The sequence below is a fragment of the Lactuca virosa genome, chromosome 1 (assembly GCF_052849685.1).
Source record: "Lactuca virosa cultivar CGN04683 chromosome 1, Lactuca_virosa_CGN04683_v6, whole genome shotgun sequence".
In the NCBI taxonomy this organism is placed as follows: Eukaryota; Viridiplantae; Streptophyta; class Magnoliopsida; order Asterales; family Asteraceae; genus Lactuca; species Lactuca virosa.
In genome coordinates this window covers 214789704-214803447 of record NC_136426.1, presented here as the reverse complement: position 1 = coordinate 214803447, position 13744 = coordinate 214789704, and the positions used below count along the sequence as shown (strand labels likewise).

The following is a 13744-nucleotide window of genomic DNA, read 5'->3' as shown; positions in this document are numbered from 1 at the left end:
TCTGATGTCTGATTAGGGGTTAGGGCACGCACACGCTAAGTCGACTAGAAGTCTTGAATATTCAAAAGTGATAAATAATTAAATATATTTTTTAAACCTAATATATATATATATATATACATATATATATATAATCGGGTTGGCGGGTTGGCGGGTCAAAAATCTCAACCCAAACCCGTTTATTTTCGTGTTGGGTCAGTGTCGGGTTACGGGGTGGGTCGAGGATTGCCACCCCTAGTGAATAAGGTGCAGTAAACTCTTGTATGATACCATGAGTTGAACAAAATTCCTCAAACGGTGATACATATTCACCTCCACGGTCACTTCTTAGTACTTTAATTTTCTTATTAAGTTGATTCTCAACTTCACTTTTATACACTTTAAACTTCTCTATAGCCTCATCTTTACATTTAAGTAAATAGACATAGCATAATTTAGTGCAATCATCAATAAAAGTGATAAAGTACTTATTTCCACCTTTAGATGGAATTGATTTCATGTCACACACATCGGTGTGAATTAATCCAAGTGGTTCAGTTGTCCTTTGAATGGACTTGAAAGATTGTCGTGTTGATTTTGATTCAACACAAGTGTTGCATTTGTATTTTGAGTCAATGTGAAGGTGTGGTATGTGATTGAGTTTAATTAAATGACGAAGAGTATCAAAATTAACATGTCATAATCAAGCATGCTATATATTTGAAGACTCAAGCAAGTAAGTAGAAGAGTTATTCATTTCATTATCATTGTCACTTGGCTTAAGAGCCATTACACAAAGTTTGAACATACCCCTATCAACATATCCCTTACCCACATACACACCATTTTTGGTTAACAAAAATTTATCTGACTCAAACACCAAGCGAAAACCATGCTTGTTCAACAACCAACCCGGCACAAGATTCTTACGAATTTTGGGTACATATAACACATCATTCAACTTCAACTCTCTTCCTGATGTCATCTTCAACACAATCTTTCCAACACCTTGGATCTCAGAAGTGGTCGAGTTTCCCATGAACAGCTTGTCACCATTATCCACAACCTTGAAGTTTCTGAACCATTCTCTATTCGAGCAAACATGACGGGTAGCTACCGTATCAATCCACCACTCCCTTGGATTGGACTCCACAAGATTAACTTCAGAAATAACCGCTGCAAGATCGATGCCAGAAATATCTTTGGTTATCTTCTCCACAACATTTGCCTCCTTGGCCTTCTTTGGAAGCTTACAATTTGCAGCCCGATGACCCCGTTGGTCACAGTTATGGTAGTTTCCTTGAAACTTTTTCTTAAAAGTTCCACCTTTGGCTCCTAAGTTTGAACCCTTGCCTTTCTTTTGGAAGTTTCCCTTTCCAAATTTGTTATTCCCAAAAGTTTGACCATGCTCCACCACATTATCTTTCTCAGAAGTAGGGGTATAACTACTCTTTTGAGCTATCTTATTGTCCTCTTCAATTAGAAGGCGGACAATAAGGTCCTCAATGGACATCTCCGTTCTCTTATGTTTCAAGTAATTCTTGAAATCAACCCAACTAGGGGGTAGCTTCTCAATCATGGAAGCAACAGAAAAATGCTCATTCAACCCCATAACCTCGACATGCATGTCATGTAGGAGGACTTGTAGTTCTTGGACTTGGGACATGACAAGTTTTCCATCGACCATTTTATAATCAAGAAACTGGGCAACCACAAATTTCTTTATCCCGACATCTTCGGTTTTATACTTTTTGTCCAATGAGCCCATAGTTCTTTAGCTATCTTTGTTACACAATACACATTATAAAGTGAATCACAAAAGGCCATTAAGAACATAATTCCTACACAAGAAATCAGAATGTTTCCAAGCATCAATAGCAGTCAAAGCTTGCACATCTCCTTCTCCTTCGGGCATTTGAGGAGCCTCTTCAGTTAAGAATCTAGCAAGATTCAATTTGGTAAGATAGAAGTGCATCTTCTGTTGCCACCTTTTAAAGTTCAGTCCAGAGAACTTCTCAGGTTTCTCAGCATGATTGACCGGCATGGTCACCATTGGAGCTCCTTGAGCATTATGAGTACCATTAGGATTTGGTGGTTGGGAACCTTCACCAGTAGTCATGCTACAAAAAGAAGCAAATGTTAAACTGTAAAGATTAGAATTCAAAAACAACAAAACTATTAAGTATTGTCTTATTTCCAGAAACAGGTTCTGAAAAGCTGTAAAACAAAAGAAAGAATCCGGAAACTGTTTTAGAAAACAGTTTCTGAAAACAGTAACAAATTATCGATGCAATAAACTTAAACAGTTAGATATGTGTAAACAGAAAATGTCTTAGAAAACAATTTCTGAAAACAGATTCTGCAAGTGTGAGGGAGAAAAAAAATTCGTTCTTTTAAGCACTCTAAGATGAAACAGAAACAATTTTTTTTTCTTTCAGGTTCGTTTCGCACAAACGATTTGTTTTAAGACTGTTAGGAAAATATAACCAAAAACTATGCGAAAGAACAAAATCCAAAAAATTCTTGACTGAGGCTTGTGTTTAACACAGTTTCCTTAAAACAAATTCGCCCTATATGTGTGTTTTTTTCCCACGATATAACAGTAGAAAGCAATTCTTCTACATTGTCCGAACCCTCACTTGGCTAGGATGATACCTTGGTTGTAGCAGGAGAGAAAAGATGAAGCAGAAGCGTAAGAGAGGAAGAGGAGCAGAAGCGTAAGAGAGGAAGAGGAAGAGAATGATTTCGTTTCATTCGGTGTAATGAATCAGTCACAGAGGCGTTGTATATATACTACCTAATGTAACCAATGTAATTAAAACGAAATCATAACTGTCACAATTAAATAAGAAAATTAATCAAGAAATTAAAACTGAAATCCATGATTAATTGTTCTTAATTCGTTTTTGTAACTGTTAACCAAAAGGAAAAAAAATGCAAAAAAAGGTCCTTGAACTTTTCTGGTCGGCCGGTTGTGCATTCTTTCCCGCAGGACGCGCGCTCGCACACAAGTTCAGTGGCCCGAAGCCAATTTGGCTCGCATTTGCACCCCCCTGCGTGCACGCGCAAGAGAGATCATTGGTTCTAATAAGTATTACAAAGGTAGCTAGTCTTTGTAGTTATAAACCAATTTCCTTTTCATTCTCCCACCAATGTGGGATGAGTTTTAAAACCCACTTATCTCTTTTATTTTCTCTTCTAATTGCCCTACTTTGACAAGTAATTTCTCTTTCATTTTTAATACGTTTTAGACGTGTGATATATCAAAATGAAGATATCATGGAGGAGAACACAAATATATAATCAATAACTTGTTTTGATTATATTTAGAGTCCAAAATTTGTGTTAAAAAATGGAGAAAATCCATTTTTGGAAATTAATAAAATTAAATAACTATTTTACCCATTTTTGGAGAAAATACTTTTCATCCTGCTAATCCACAAACAAACATTAAATAACTATTTTACCCAAACACATTTATAACCAAACTAGATAACTCCAATAAAACCCATAAGTTTATGAATTATGATGGATAACAATGCACAAAAGGAAAATGCAAACAATCAAACTCAACAGAATCGAAATAGAGAAAACAAGGCATAAAGGAGAAACATATCAAACCAAGTAAGTGATTACAAAGCGTATACATACATTTTTAAGGTATAAAGGTAAGAGAAGCACTTGAAATAAAGGAGAAGAAGTCGGAAAGAGACACTAAATGGAAGAAGCTGATGTGAAATAGAGCAGAACATCCATTAAAGAATACTTCCATTCTTTAATGGAAGAAGCACCTCAATTTTGGAGCTCCATAACCCGTTGAAAAGATACCAGACAGAAACAAGTTACAACAATCAGATGATCATACAAACTATTTGCAAAATACGAAAAGGACTAGTGATTTTAAGAGACAGGCTTCACAGTAAGTAACGTGTTGCAATCAAATACATGTGTTTTAAAGACTTCTCGAAAAGTAAATTATTTATGGATTAAAACCTAATCTTTTTAAGAGTGACTAGTGAACATCCATATATAAATCTTATCATTGATTACAGTAGTTAGAGTTGGTAAATAAGAATATTAAGAGTGGAGTGAAGTAGCATACCATAAACATCAGAGATCAGAACAACGACAATCTTCGAATCAGTGTTCCCGGTAACGTAAGAATTGAGAGAGGTGATCTGCAGGACATCGCCGGATTCACCGCCGTAGGAGAGTATAGGTGGGTTATCGCAACATTCAGGGTCATGCATTGTGGACAATGGAGCAGCTTGTTTAATGCATGATCTGGAACAAATTCCACCATCACATCCATTCGGTTTTCTTTTTCTTCATCTTCGCTTACATGTCTGATCGGCAAATCGGAAACACGGTTGTATAAAAAAAATCAGAAATCAAAATCGATTTCAACCCTTCGAAAACCCTAGGTAGCTACTCTTTAATAAAATCACCATTGGTGAGGAATGTCATCGATCTGTCAATCCATAACACAACATCAGTATATTGTTTCTACGATTTATTGTAAGAGGTGGAATGAAGGGTAGAGAGAGGTGGGATGAAGAGAGCGAGAGAGCGTAGAGGTTGATGTGATTCGGTTCGATAAATGGGTATGACTTTTTTTATCCTAAAATACCCCTGATTCGTTTCAAAAACATGCCCCCGTGTCTTTTTTCCCACGTACTTACAAAAATGCCACAAAACATCCTAACCATCGTTTATTTTGATCTAACGATCATCGTTTGGTTCTTAGGTTCTCGGAAAACTATAGGTTCTCAAACGATCCTTCCTATATATATATCATTATCATCATTATATTATATACTTATAAAGGAAGCATTTTTTTCTTTCACCACATTCATTTGAAACTCCCATGACTTTTGAATTTCTTTCTAATAATGATTATTACTTGGTTAATAAGGTTAAATAAATATCAAACCTAAAGTGTAATTATATACTATATAAACTAAATTTCAACATTAAAATAATATATATTCATCTACTTATGAAGTTATGTTTTTAACATTTAACATATTATACTTAATTTATTATGCCTAATATATTGTTGTAAGTAAACTATTATCATTTTAAAGCTACAACTTTTGAACAATTTGTATAAAATACTTAAATTGTTAATTTAAATATAACCTTACAGGATGAACTTAAATATAAATTTTAGTTCAACTTAAACAACCCAAAGAATATTTTGTAAATAATTAAAAGTGATAAATTGTAGTGTCTTTCTAATAATGATTGGTTAATAAAGTTAAATAAGTATCAAAACTAAAGTGTAATCATAAATAAACTAAATTTCAATATTAAAAAAATATTTTTACTTCTACTTATAAAGTTATGTCTTTAACTTTTAACATATTATAGTTAATTTGTTAGATTTATATGTTGTTGTATGTAAACCATTATCAGTTTAAAGCTAAAACTTTTGAACAGTTTGGACAAAATATTAAATTATTAATTTAAATATAACATTACACGGTCAACTTCAATATAAATTTCAGTTTCACTTAAAAAGCCCAAATAATATTTTGTGAATAGTTAAAAGTGATATATTGTAGTGCTAAATTCAAAAACTAAATTGTAATATCAATTTAACTAAAATATTTCCTAAAGATATTTTTATAATCGTTAAAAAATTTCAAATAAATAGTTTAAAATAAATTATAATAACAATAGTTAAAAATAACTCTATATAAATGATTATATTGTTACCTTCAAAATAAAAAAAAATGTTTGATGTTTTAAATAATTACAATGATAGAAATTAAAAAGTTAAGCAGATAAATTTTAAAAAATTAATTAACAATAACAACAACTATAAATAACATTAAACCATATATTATATTTAATTTTATTCATGAGTAACCCGCGGGTAGAGTTTATTCAAAAGATTGAGATTATGCAGTTATAATAGATGTATATATATTATCATATAATTCAAAATAGTCAATATATTATATCAACTTAGTATACAAATTATTATATCAAATTTAACAACAACATTATTGTTATATTTAAAACAACATATATTTGTAAATATTTCAGCTATATACTTCTAAGCAACGCGCGGGCATTCACCTAGTATACTTATAAAAGAAACATTTTTATTTTCACCACATTCATTTGAAACTCCCATGATGTATTTTACTCAAACCATATTCATTTGAAACCTCTTATTTGAATGAATACCACTCAAAAGTCTCTTAATAATGATTTACCATTCAAAGGTTATATAACTTATATAATATGTTTAATAAATAGATAATGGCTAGTCTACTATAAAATGCCAATCTCTTTGAATATACACACAAATACCAATCACATAAAAAATTCACAAAGAAAACGAGTCTAAAGGTTTTTGTGTTGGTTTAAGGGATTTGGACCATTTTTCAAGCCATGTTATTATGTTAAAGTTTTTAATTTGTAAGTGTGTTATATACTAATTCTTTTTTTTTCTTGGTTTAACACAATCAATGTATGTTGTGGTTGAAATTTTAATGTAAATTAGATTAGATTCATGTTATAAATCATATGTTATGGAATTTGATATAGATGATATTTAATTAAATATGGTATATATGTTTGTACGTTTGTGTTGCTTCAAAGCAATAATTAATTAAAAATCATGGATATGTCATATTATCCATATTATTCATATAAGTCTATTTTAAAATGCAAATTGTCTGTCTTATCATTATATATTTTAGTATTTGTTTAACATTTTAAGTATAATATAAAGTGTTTTTTAAAAGTTTTCTTTCACTTATTAATAATAATAAGTGGTTTTAAAATTAACGAAAAATAGTTATAAATAATAAAATCAAATTATAAAAATCATGGATATTTCATATTGTCCATGTAAGTCTCTTGTGAAATGCAAATTTTCAATCTTATCACTTTATTATTTAGTATATGTTTCATATTTGAATAATAATATTAAGTGTTTCTTAAAAGTCTTCTTTAACTTATTAATAATAACAAGTGGTTTAAAATTAATGGATAATAATTTTAAATGATAATAACATCAAATTATAAATTACATAATGTTAGCTACAAATAAATTGTATTTTAAATGAACATCATTAATGAAATTAGAAAATAATTGCATAAGTAAAAAATTTTAATTAATCAATCATAACAATTGTTAAAATTAATATTAAATAGATAATTATATTTAATTTTGTTAATGTGGAAGGTTGTTTGATGTCAATGATTATTGTTGTTCAAAATAGTTGAGATTATATATATATATATATATATATATATATATATATATATATATATATATATATAGAGAGAGAGAGAGAGAGAGAGGTAGATTCAAATGTTTCTCACATCTATTGTGTGCTAGAATGCACCAATAAAAATTTAGTATTAATTATATGTATATTAAATGTTATCCATACTTATAATTCATTTTTATGGAAACTAATTAAATTTGTAATTAATGTTAACAATAATATTCTTTCAGAATGAATTTATATGTAGAAGAATGAGAGTGTATTCCATCAGAATGAAAGTGTATTCTAGTAGAATACACTCTCGTTCTTCATATTCCATGCAACTTTATTGTATTTTAAGTGAGTGAGTCCTAAAACAAAATACGAACTCATATATAAAAACCTAGATGCGAATTTATTCTGAAAAAATGTTATTGCTGACATTAATGACGGATTTAATTAGTTTCCATAAAAAGAGAATTATAATTATGGTTATCATTTAATATGCATATAATTATAGAAATCATTTAATATCTATATTTTTTTAATTAAATAATTATTTAATTAACTAAATTCCTATTGGTGCATTCTAGCACACAATAAATGTAAGAAACAAAATAACCTAGCCCTATATATATATATATATATATATATATATATATATATATATATATATATATATATATATATATATATATATATATATATATATATCAGATTCCTATATGCGAAACCCTTTTCTACAAGATTAACGTACTTATGTCGATGAGCAGCTTGCCTGCTTAAATTCCTCTCAGCCCCACATGACGGCGGGATTCGAGAAACGGCGCGTTTGATGGAAGTTGCCTTCCTGCTTACTTCCGGTCAGCCTGACGTCAGGTTTTCCTTCTGGTGGGGTTTCCCCCAAGGCAGCTGTAGCACCTGGTTTCTGGTATGTATTTTATTTAAGTAATTTTGCATTTTTTGCCTGGGACTCGGCGAGTTGAAGGCCCAACTCGCCGAGTAGAAGCGGGATGAGACGCGGGATTTAAGTGATGGACTCGTCGAGTCGGGTCCCAGACTCGACGAGTAGGCTCTGACTGGACAAAACCCTAATCTGAGGGTTTGCACCCTATTTAAACAACCTTATACAGCCTTCATCGCCCCTTTATGCTCCCAGAAACCCTCCATAGCAAACCCTAAGTGTTTTGGTGCAAGATCTAAGGCTTTTGAGTGATTTTTGTGGGTTTTGACCTCAAGGAAGGAGGAAGAACATAGAAGGATCAAGAGGAGACTGAAGGATTCGAGTTTGGTTCATCATTTGCAGTCTTTGAAAGGTATAAAGTCTGTACCTTGCCTGCTTGTTTGTTAGATCCCTTTTTAGGGAGGATTTAGGGCTTTTTAAGCCATATGAGGTAGCCAACCATGATTGCAAACATGGTTGGGGGTCAAGACTTCGGATCTAAGTCGTGGGAGGGGTCACAAGGCAAATTTGGGTTGCTTTTGCACTCAAGGAAGGCCCCATGCAACATAAGAGCCATTTTAGAGCCTTTTAGGCTCAAAAGTCCCATGCATGCACGTAAAGTTCGAAACTTTACGTGCTACATCGAGCTTAGGGGCTTGGATCTATCTTTTGGTCAAAGGTTGTACATCAGAAATCGAGGATTTAGGGTGTGGACGTTATCGACTCGGCGAGTCCGTTCTTGGGACTCGACGAGTCCAAGGCATAAAGTCCCATGTCTGTTGAGGGTCAAAAGAACTCAGTTGGGTGTTAGAAAGGTTGTAGAAGGTCCGAAGGAGTAACCCAATGTATTGGACTTAGCCTTAGACCTGGAGTTCATGGGACTCGACGAGTGCTAGACCAGACTCGGCGAGTCCAAGGCAATCTCCTTATGATTGAAGATGAACTCAACGAGTTGTTCATACAACTCGGCGAGTCAAGGTCAGAACTTGTTCATCAGATGAAGGTGAACTCGACGAGTGTTCATACAACTCGGCGAGTCGGATGAAGGTTCATTCGATGTTCATATCGAAGAGGAACTCGTCGAGTCGTCGCTAAACTCGACGAGTAGGGTCGTGGATGAGGACACTTGAAGAGATAGGGACTCGACGAGTTGGCGGCCCAACTCGGCGAGTCGGGTCAACTGGAAGTTGACTTTGACTTTGACTTGGACTTGGTCAGGGGTAAAATGGTCATTTTACCCTAAGAATAGATATCAGACTCTGATTGAGTGTTTTGTGGGGAATATAGCCGGAGGATTTCCGGAGCAGCAGCAGACAGAGATTTCCCGCACAGATTATCAACAGCTACTTGTTCGAGGTGAGTTACCTTCCAGTAGTGGTGGGTCTACGGCCAAAATGCCGCCCCATCAGTAGGAGTTGTATGATTGGATGATTGTCTTTGTGATATTCATCTAGGTTTGCTACTACCTGATATGTTATATGCTAGCACGATATGTATATGTGACAGTAGTAGAGTCCGGTTGTTGGGACCGGAGGGTAGGTTAGACACCCCATATATGTCTGACAGTATGTGATGATATGATTATATGCTGGCATGTTATGTTATATGTGATAGTGGTAGTAGGGAGGGAATAGTCCTCAAGTTCGGTTGTTAGGACCGAAGGGTAAGTCGGACACCCCAGAAACGTCTGACAATATGTTTACGTTATGATATATGTGATAGTAGCAGTAGGGGGTGGAATAGTCCCCGAGGTTCGGTTGATAGGACTGAAGGGTAGGTCAGCACCCCAGAATGGCTTGACATGGGTAGGTTAGCACCCCAGAATGGCTTGACACGGGTAGGTCGGCACCCCAGAATGGCCGTACTGGGTAGGTCGGGCACCCCAGAATTGCCCGGCAGTATGAATGCGATATGTCTGTATGGTATGTGGTATGATGGGGGAACTCACTAAGCTTTGTGCTTATAGTTTTAGTTTTGGGTTTCAGGACCTCTTCATATAAGGGGAAGGAGTCGGCAGTGTAGCAGCGCATCACACACACACATGATTTCCGTATGGAGTTTTCAGGGATTGTACTCTGATATGTTATTATTTTATGACTTGGGTTTTCAGACATGATGCATTGTTTATGGGATGATGTGTTTTCACAGTATTTTCTTATGAATATTTTTATGAGACAGTTAATTAAAAAGAAAATTTTTAAACTGGAAAATTAGGATGTTCCAGCAGCTTTCCACTCTTGCATCTCCTTTTACCGCCACCTCCCTTGATTGCGGCTGAGTCACCTCTTGACTTTCTCTTCACGCCGACTCCTCTGCACGCCGACTCGATGTTGACTCTAAATCTATTAATATTTGTAGCCCTAAAACTATTTTCCTGGTTGATGTATTGGAGAGCATCTGTCTTCGGCGAGAATTAGCAAGGATTCAAATTCAAATGACTTAAAAGATGATTGTTCATAGAAATTCTATTTGGGGATTTTGGGATCATAGTAAGATGAAAGAGGTAAGATACCAATGTGGTGGAAGTAAACCATTCACTTCCATCAGATGACTCACCACCATACATCAACAGACACAGTCGCCTGGTCATATCTCCTTACACCACCTAAAGTTTCGTGAGTTTTTTATATCTCAGGAAACAATACAAAGCGATTCACCAGTCTCTTATCTTTCAACAAGGTAGTTTTTAGTTTTTGATTTCTGTTTTTTTCTATTTTACCTCCGTTGCTTAAAGTCTTCTCTTTAAGATACTGCTTTATATGTTGTAAAGAGTTTATGTAAATTTTGAAACTCAATTTCATATGTTCTGTTTTTGCCTAAATCATCATGGTTTTTATTTTATGTTTCTTGTTTAATCAGAAACGATGGCATGGAAGCCAAGATCACGGTCTTTCTTGTTTCTCATGAAGGTAATCGTTGACTTTCTTGCTTAATTCCCTGCTCTCTCTTTTATTTACATCTAATGCCTTCTGCTTGCATCTCATGCCTTTTGCGGTTTCCCGGTTTCATTATCGGTATGTTGTTCGTCAATTTACACAAAATTTCCTTTAAGCGGAAGCCAATACCCATGGGTTTATTTCTTCTTCACCGACTTATTTAATTTTCTCAAAATCCTTCACCATCCCATCGATGAATCAACTTCATTTCATGTTTCTGAAATTGATAACTTATAACTGATTAATAAGATATTTTGGGACTTTTTCTCCTATGACCGACGACCATGCCACTTTATCTCTCTTACTCTTCTATAACAGGTATTTGCACCTCTTCCTTCTCTCAAGTTTCCCAATTTTGCTCTTGTTAATTTCATATCAGCATCTATCCACTTTACTTCACTTTTATGCAGGATGATACCAACCTAAGTGTACCAAAGCTTCTGTCATCTCCATTTTATTCAATTTTATTTTGTAGCAAATAACAATTCATGTGGTTTTGGTAGTGGGTTTTTGGGTTGTCAACTTTATTTAATTGGTCGACATGTTCTAGAATTTGGCAAAAATCAGCAACATCCAGACAGAAAAACATGGAAAAGATTGGATTTTCTTTAAATTTTCTCTGTAAGTTTTGTATCTTCTACGTACGCCAAGTGTTTGTTGTAATGCTTGAATGGATACTTCAGTCATTTATTTATGTGGGTTTCCCAAGTCTCTTTTGTATGTTTGGAGTGAATACATGGTTAAGCATTTTTAGGGAAGAAGATAGAGATATATGGCCATTGAGAGGTTTGTTATTGGTGGTGATAACCCAGAGTTTTGTAGTGATGGGAGGGGATCAAATGGAGAGTAATTTGTTGTCAACTTTATTTAATTGTTTTTAATATGACTATTGTTTTGATGTAATTAGTTTGAAGTTGATGATTTGAATTTCTTTTTTTAGCTACAGTTTTTGACAAAGGCGATCTTATCATAGGTAGGTGTATAAAATAATATCTTAGAACACAAATCAGTTTACATCCATGTTCTATGTTGAATATAATATTAAAACGTCTTGGTTATTGTGTATTCAATTTATAGAGTTATAGTTATTAGCAAAGGAAGTTAACATCAGATATGAGCAACATGCATGAATGTAATAATATTTTTAACATGTATTTCATCATTTTATTATTCTTCCGATACTTGTTTGTTTTTTATTTTTATTTTTTTGGTTAATTTTGTGTAAAATGATTACTTCAGGTTGTTTTGCTGAACTTGAGCTTCGAGAACTAAGTTTCTTCCTTCTTATCTATTTACTTCATGATCCACAATTATAATCACAAAAATATCAGGTATTTTTTCCCATTTAAGCCGATGATTGTGGTGTTACGATTTTGGATAATATCTAAGATTGTCATACCTGGTGATTGCATCTCTAATAGTTTGGCCCTCTAAAAAGCAATCTATTAGCATAGTGTGTATTTTACCTAACTACTTATTTCCTTGACTATTGAAATATAATTTCAATTGTTGTTAAAATCTCATCAACATTTAGATTTCCAAGAAAATTAATCAATATGAGCATTTGGAAAAAGCATTTTATTTATTGTTTTTTTTTATTCGGTTATCATTGTTTTTTTGAGGAGAATGATGAACTAGAGTCGAAATTGAAGAATTCTCAATCGGATAAGAGAAATAACAAACTGGATAATAAAATCATGAATCTGACACTTGATTTTGATTTTTTGAAGTCAAAGTTGATGAATATGTAGATTTAATTGTTTTTTGTTGGTTCTAAAAGTGAATTGTTTGTGAAGCGTGAAGCTCAAACTGAATGACACATTATAAGGAAGCTTGAAGCTGAAACTGGAAATCAAGAAAACGGGTTGTAATTGTTTTTTGTAGGTTCTGAAAGTGAATTGTTTGTGAAGGTTGATCCTTTTTTATATGGTTTTTTATGGATCAGATCCAAAAAGGACCTTGCGATTATGCTCCTTATCACTTTTCATCATGATTTTGTCCCATACATAAACAATAATACCTTTAAATCCTTTTGAATGACCATTTTAAACATGTTATATTTTATTTATGAACTTTGTTTTGTATTTTATGAACAATCATTAGTAATACACTGGATAGCATGCAAGTAATATTTTTGTCATAACGTTGTACATCCATTTCTTATTATTACTACAATGTACATTCAAATGATTTTTTTTTATAAAAAAGCATTATACTTGAGCAATCAACAAAATTACAGCCGTAGGCAAGTAGTCGCATTGTACTTTTCAAGATTATCTTTATTATTCAAAATTCTAGAAAATTACAATTTTAATCCCTCTTTGTAGTTGCTTTTTTAGAATTAAGTCCAAAAAGTTTTTGTATTTTTTTTTTATATATTGTAATACAGACAAGTATCATCAAATGTTTTGAGTGTATGTAAACTTTATCTAACATAAACAATTATCATCAAATGGTTTGGTAAAACAAAATTTCACTTCCTAAAATAATTGTTTAATTAACAAGATACAACTCATTGACATGAAAAATTTTCAAAAGAAAACAAGCAAACAAAATAATCATATAATAATAATACCTTTTATAATATGGTTATAACCTATGTAACTATACAAACATTGAGAAAGAAATGATATATTACAACACAAAAATTACACAAA

General features: G+C 33.0%; 1 long non-coding RNA gene across 5 annotated transcripts; it reads left to right on the top strand.

Annotated features, from left to right (window-relative positions):
• Positions 1 to 10400: 10400 nt before the first annotated feature.
• Positions 10401 to 13130, top strand: LOC145164692 (uncharacterized). Of its 5 annotated transcripts, XR_013739852.1 has the most exons (5): positions 10401 to 10654; positions 10787 to 10830; positions 11011 to 11060; positions 12327 to 12418; positions 12884 to 13130. It is a non-coding gene; the product is annotated as an uncharacterized LOC145164692 (long non-coding RNA). The 5 variants fall into 5 exon arrangements; XR_013739853.1 differs by having other exon boundaries at positions 10426 to 10830; positions 11011 to 11708; XR_013739856.1 differs by lacking the exons at positions 12327 to 12418; positions 12884 to 13130 and adding an exon at positions 12028 to 12320 and having other exon boundaries at positions 10415 to 10830.
• Positions 13131 to 13744: the final 614 nt, after the last annotated feature.